The 5,755-nt window shown below is 41.3% G+C and overlaps 1 long non-coding RNA gene across 1 annotated transcript; it reads right to left on the bottom strand.

Annotated features, from left to right (window-relative positions):
* Window positions 1-1,991: 1,991 nt before the first annotated feature.
* LOC134198039 (uncharacterized) lies at window positions 1,992-4,666 on the bottom strand. The gene is made up of 4 exons (XR_009972737.1): window positions 4,529-4,666; window positions 3,502-3,609; window positions 2,472-2,618; window positions 1,992-2,400 (listed from the first exon to the last, which is right to left on the bottom strand). It is a non-coding gene; the product is annotated as an uncharacterized LOC134198039 (long non-coding RNA).
* Between the last annotated feature and the right edge of the window lie 1,089 nt (window positions 4,667-5,755).

Raw genomic sequence — 5,755 nt, 5'->3', positions numbered from 1 at the left:
ACTGTGTTTCAATTCGCGCACAAATTTTGAATGCTATTGATAGTCACTGGTCACTTACGAACTAGTATCTAGGAACGGCCAGCAGTGTCAGTGTAGCAACTCATTTGAGTCTTCATTACTCTATCTCAGGCAATAATACAAAAACAATAGCATTGCTGAACTCCCCTGCCTGCCTTCTGTGAAGTTTGAACTAAAAACCTATTTTTAAATGTACTGGATTAATTTGTACTAAACTGCATTTCTAAGTATCTTTCTTCAGATGGCTTTTTCTTGGTTGAAAAAGTGGGCGTAGCAGTAGAAAATTGGGTGGCAGAAGAAAGGATAAGAGGTTTAGCTCTTTTACATGTCAATAGAGACCTTGAAGCAGTGGCGTAGCTATGGGGGAGGATCAGTGGTCCACTAAAGTTTGTGGGCGTGTTCTTTTAGAATCCTAACCCTAGGATGATGGATAGATTCTCTCCATAGATCAAGGATGAAGATTGCGATAGGAGAAAAACACACACTCTTGTAAATTGTTTTTCATACTCATAACATGGTTGTAATTTCTGGACTTCCTCGTATGTAAACCATCCTAAGTTGTGCTAGTTATGGCAATAAATTATTGTATTTGTTATTAATGTTGAAATTTATTTATGGTTAATATGCTCCCCCAATTTTGCCTGGCTACGTCACTGCTTGAAGGTAGCCAAAGTGAACATTAATTTAAGCGGTTTGATAGAATAGCCAAACGGTGTTTGAATAGCGTTGGACCTAGACTCGTAGTCTACATCGGACCAGCGTGAAACTTAGTGAAAGTAATTAGTATAGTTCTGGCACATTGTTTCTGGTCATGCGATGTTGACCTGTGATCACGCATGTTAGTCCACCACGTAAGGCGAAGATGGCCTAGCATCGCAGCTATATAGTGGCATTGTGCAGCAGCTGCATGTTCTGTAACCTAAAAGCTAGCAGCCGAGGGTTTAGCATTTGAGTGCTGCTTCATTTCATATAGTCTATTAGTATTTGTTGTGGATTTTTTACAGCTGCTCTGATCACCTGACTTAACGGTCTTCAAGTTGATATTAATTAAGTGCATGGGTAATTTTGAGGCTTTGCTTACACCTAGCCTTGGTGCTAGACACTCTTTGCAGGGGAGGGGCGGGGAGAAAAAAAGCACTTTTCTCCACACGTGCAAAAAGCGGTCTGGCACCAAGGCCAGTTACACCTCTATGCGTTGAACAAACAAGTGCAAATGGTTTAGCCATGACTAACTCGCCATAGAAAAATTAGTAAAACAGTGAGTTAGTCATGGCACCCTCAATCTGGTAGTCTACATTTTGAACCATTCAAACTTGTTTGTTCGTTCTTTTGCTGGTTTGTGTGCGATTCCTGCCAAAATACATTTATGTCGTCTAGACATATACTAATGAATACAAAAGCACTACAGTGCTAAACCCTCGGCTGTTGTATGTAATCACATATCTCGTCACGTGATAATGTTTTGCATACTAAAGTCTTAGCAAAACCCACTCGTCTCAGCTAAGGTTTCCAATGCATTCGTCTAGCAAAACAAAGATGCAAAGTGTGCAAACTTGTCTCCAGACTTGCGTACTTACAGGTCAGTCCCTCGTCCGACAAACAGATGCACTGTCATGGACAAAAAAACGTTCCCCTTCACAAATTCCCGTGGAGTGCCAAATTCTTTTGAAGACGACACTAGTGATTTTTGCAATAACATCGCAGCCGCTCAGCCACGCACACCAAAACTTCAAGCTGTCAGACTGCAGAACCGCTATGCAGAACCACTGCGGAACAAGCAAAATGTTACAAGTCAGGTATGGCGCCTGAATCCAGCACTTTCGCTCTCTAGACGTCTGGTGGGAAAACAGGCAAGTGCAAATGTAGACTAGGTCGACAACCAGATGACTACTCTACCCTTAGCCCAGATAACCGGGCCTCGGGTAAAAATGGCCCTTCCTACGTAGGTAGACTAGTCTACATTGATGGGGAAGTTATATTGAATGTGTACAGTAGACATGTAACCTACTAGCCTCGGCCTCCCAGACCAGTGTAGCACCGATTCAAAATTGTCCTCCATGGGTCTTGCCTCTTCTCAATATATTGCAGTCCTACGACCAGCATTAATGTTCAGTTTCACAAATGCATACCTTTCCAAGTACAGCTATACTACACCTGTACAAGAACGAAGACATGTCGCGCTAGAACATCGTGTTGCATCCCGCTGCACGGGTAGACCTTTGCGTTTACTGTAGCTACTGTTTTATCATTTGTGTGTTAGTAGCTACCGCATACAGGATGCTTTGAAACACTTTCTTTTACTAATGAAGCCACAAACACAATCGGCTTGTGTCTGATCTCCACAAATCTGCTGCAAGTCACTGTTAGTCGCCGCACAAATAGCTGCAAATTTGAGATAAAAATTCACAATGAACGCATCTGCTGTGACTCGTCGTCGATTCGATGTGACTTACTGCGAAATTACGACAAACTTCAGCATGAATTCACCGCAAGACTTTGTCTAGTAGACATGACCATGAAGTCGTTGAGCATACAGCTGGCTAGGTGTATAGATGTTGAAGCATCGGTTCGTAAATTAGAACAAACAGCTCTACATCAATCTGTTAGCAGAAGATGTCATTACTGCCGTTGACAGGCGCAGAATACAAACAACAATGTGTAGGGATGTGATTTTGTGTGAAGAGTGCACTATAAGTCATCGTTTATGTATAGTACTCTTTGACAGCAGATCACTACCACGCCATGCATGAGATGTCTTCGTTGATTATAGACGTAATTGGAAAGGTAAGCATTTACAACACTGAACACTAAAGTCTGTCCACGCTGACTTCTCCCTCAGTAAATCCTGAATACCCCTTGACAGCAAGGTCCTAGAGACATGCTAAACACTTCATTTAGAGCTCATGGTCATGCTGTTCTTTGGGTGTGGATTGCAGATGAATTTCCGCCAATCTTGTTATGCAAATTGCTTAGGTAGCTACTCTACCCACAATCAACCAATAGGCAGCATTCAATTAAAAGACAAACCCATCTCTTAGCTAATTACTAATTGCTCATTGGATAAACGCTGGGAACTTCTGCCCACACAAAAACCACAAAGTTTGGAGGACGAGAAGTCAAAGTGGATGGACTTTAGTGCTGGTCCTAGGACCAACCACAATATTGAGAAGACACAGTACAGACACAGACACACACAGACACAGACACAGAAACACACACGCACATGCACACGCATGCACACATGCACGCACGCACACATGCACACACGCGCACACACACACACACACACACACACACACACGCACACACACACACACACACACAGGCACACACACACACACACACACACACACAGATGCAGACACACACACAGATGCAGACACACACACAGATGCAGACACACACACACACACACACACACACACACACACACACACACACACACACACACACACACACACACACACACACACACACACACACCAGGATACTGTCATTCATGTCACCAACCGTCTAACAATAACCAATGCCATGGTATGTTGTTTGAAATAAAATGCCAATTGGCTAAAGGCACATATATCCCAGGTATACCTACAAGTGTCAACAACACAATGAGTGATACCATCAACTTAAATAAGAGTAGTTAATTTAACTTAACTTAATTTAATAAATATTGTGTACACACATATCCTATGCTCATTTAATTACATTGTATTTAATAAATATTTTGTAGCAGTAGTTTTGAAATCGAATTAAATTGCTGGAGTTTACTTAGCACTTTTCTGCATGTACGGTATTAATAATTCCACATTATTCAATTGCATACAGAAAATAAATTTGCAATACATATTACACAATTTGATGTATGCAGTGGATGCAACAGTGCAAATATCAACGCACAATTCAATGCAGTTACTAATGTGCGTAGCACATGCACTCAAAAAAAGATTCCAAGAAAATTAGAAATTTGTATAACCGCAGGCATGGCAATTATAAATCACTTTACATGCGGTCGAATTTATTTGAAGTCGATTTGTGCCGAGAAAACAACCTTCTGCAGACGACGTTCACAACTGAGGCCCCCTTTGAATAAACGGTGCAGGTTACTGCTCGAAAGGTGCACAGAAAGACAGCACTTCGTTTATGTCAAAATCGCGGTTGTAACATGTCCACTAACTACCAAGAATCAAAGGTCGCGCCGCTAGCCTCGTACACCAAAGCACCTTCGCTCCATCGGCTAAGGCCAACCGCGTCCCAAAAAAATTAGCCCGTCCCGGATGCGCTGCCATCACCTGTACTCGAGTCGTGACTATGGTACACTGTACAGCACAGTACACGTACAGTACCAGTCTGCCGCGCCTTCGTAATTCCCGGATGGTCAATCCTCAGGGTAGGCTAGCAGTAATACTGTGTACACTCACACTCGGGACTACAACAGACTCAACAGTTTACATGTCATTACTAGCTCCTCCTCTCAATCACTAGTAGAAACTAGACCATGCTCACAAACCTTGTGAATACGCACGCCGACATGAAAACACAGCCTAAGCAGCAACAAGATGCCGCTAGAAGCGAAACGAATTCGAATATTTCTCTGCGACTGAGTACATCACGGTGCATAGCCAGAGCTGCATTCCGGCCATACCAGTCTCTGCCTACACGTGTACACATGTACAGACAATCCGGGGAATGACGAGGGCTGAGTGACTGGGTCGAGTTTAGCGTCACAAGGTCAAACAAGGCGTTAGAACATTCGAGAGATTTTATCTTGACTTGTGCTGACAAAGTAGAGGTGAGTGGCCATAGATTAGTTGACTATGCAGGGTTATTGTTAATAGACTGTACAAGATTATGATGACTTTTTATCATTTTATTACAGTTTACTATAATATTAGTTATTTTATTGGGATAATGTAGCTAGAACTACTAAATCAGAGAGAACAGGAAGTGGAGGCACCTCAAAATAAAGATTGTTGTAGTTTTGTAGAATGCTGTTAGCATATGTCGTTTTGGTTTTGGGGTCAAGGTTAGAGTGCATGTGGTAAAAGATTAGCTGAAATGGATTTAAGTACTGCCAAGATCTATTTTTTGTACCTAAGTTGAAGTGAAGTATACTCTAGGTTTTATACTGATCATTAATTGCTACCAAATGCAGATGAGACTGTGTGTGCAAAGGAAGAGTCATGGTTACATGCTACTCCTAGCTCTCGTGCTTGCGGTTTGTATTGCAATTGTTTGGCTCTATCCACCTGCTACTGAAAGATTGGGTATGTCTTTACGTCATTTGCAATATTTCAAATAACTGTTTGCATTAGATTGTTTTGACACTAAACATGATGGAACCATGCAATTGCTCTAAGGAACCAGTTGCTGTAGAAGTACTGAGAAAGTAAATATACGTAACATACTAAAGAAGTTTCAACAAATTATACACACTAAGCTAACTGTACTTACTAAACTACTAGAATAGCTATTTCTGTACTCTGTATTGCAACATGTCAACACTATGGACTTCAGGACATTACTTTGTTGGTTTCACCCTTTGTGACACTAACACTGTTTATCTAATTTTTATTGCTGATAATAGGTCAGAAAATGTCTGTTACTAGATAAGTTTTTTAGGAAGAATGGTTTATGCAGGGTCATAAGTACTTTTGTGTATTGTTGTACTTTGAAAGGTTTTTAATGTCAAATTTGAATGTGGTAGATAATGGAAAGTTTTACAAAGTGTTAGCTA

Source organism: Corticium candelabrum, unplaced genomic scaffold (assembly GCF_963422355.1).
Source record: "Corticium candelabrum unplaced genomic scaffold, ooCorCand1.1 SCAFFOLD_97, whole genome shotgun sequence".
Classification (NCBI taxonomy): Eukaryota; Metazoa; Porifera; class Homoscleromorpha; order Homosclerophorida; family Plakinidae; genus Corticium; species Corticium candelabrum.
The sequence above is the reverse complement of the archived record's forward strand: the minus strand, read 5'-3'. Positions and strand labels throughout refer to the sequence as shown.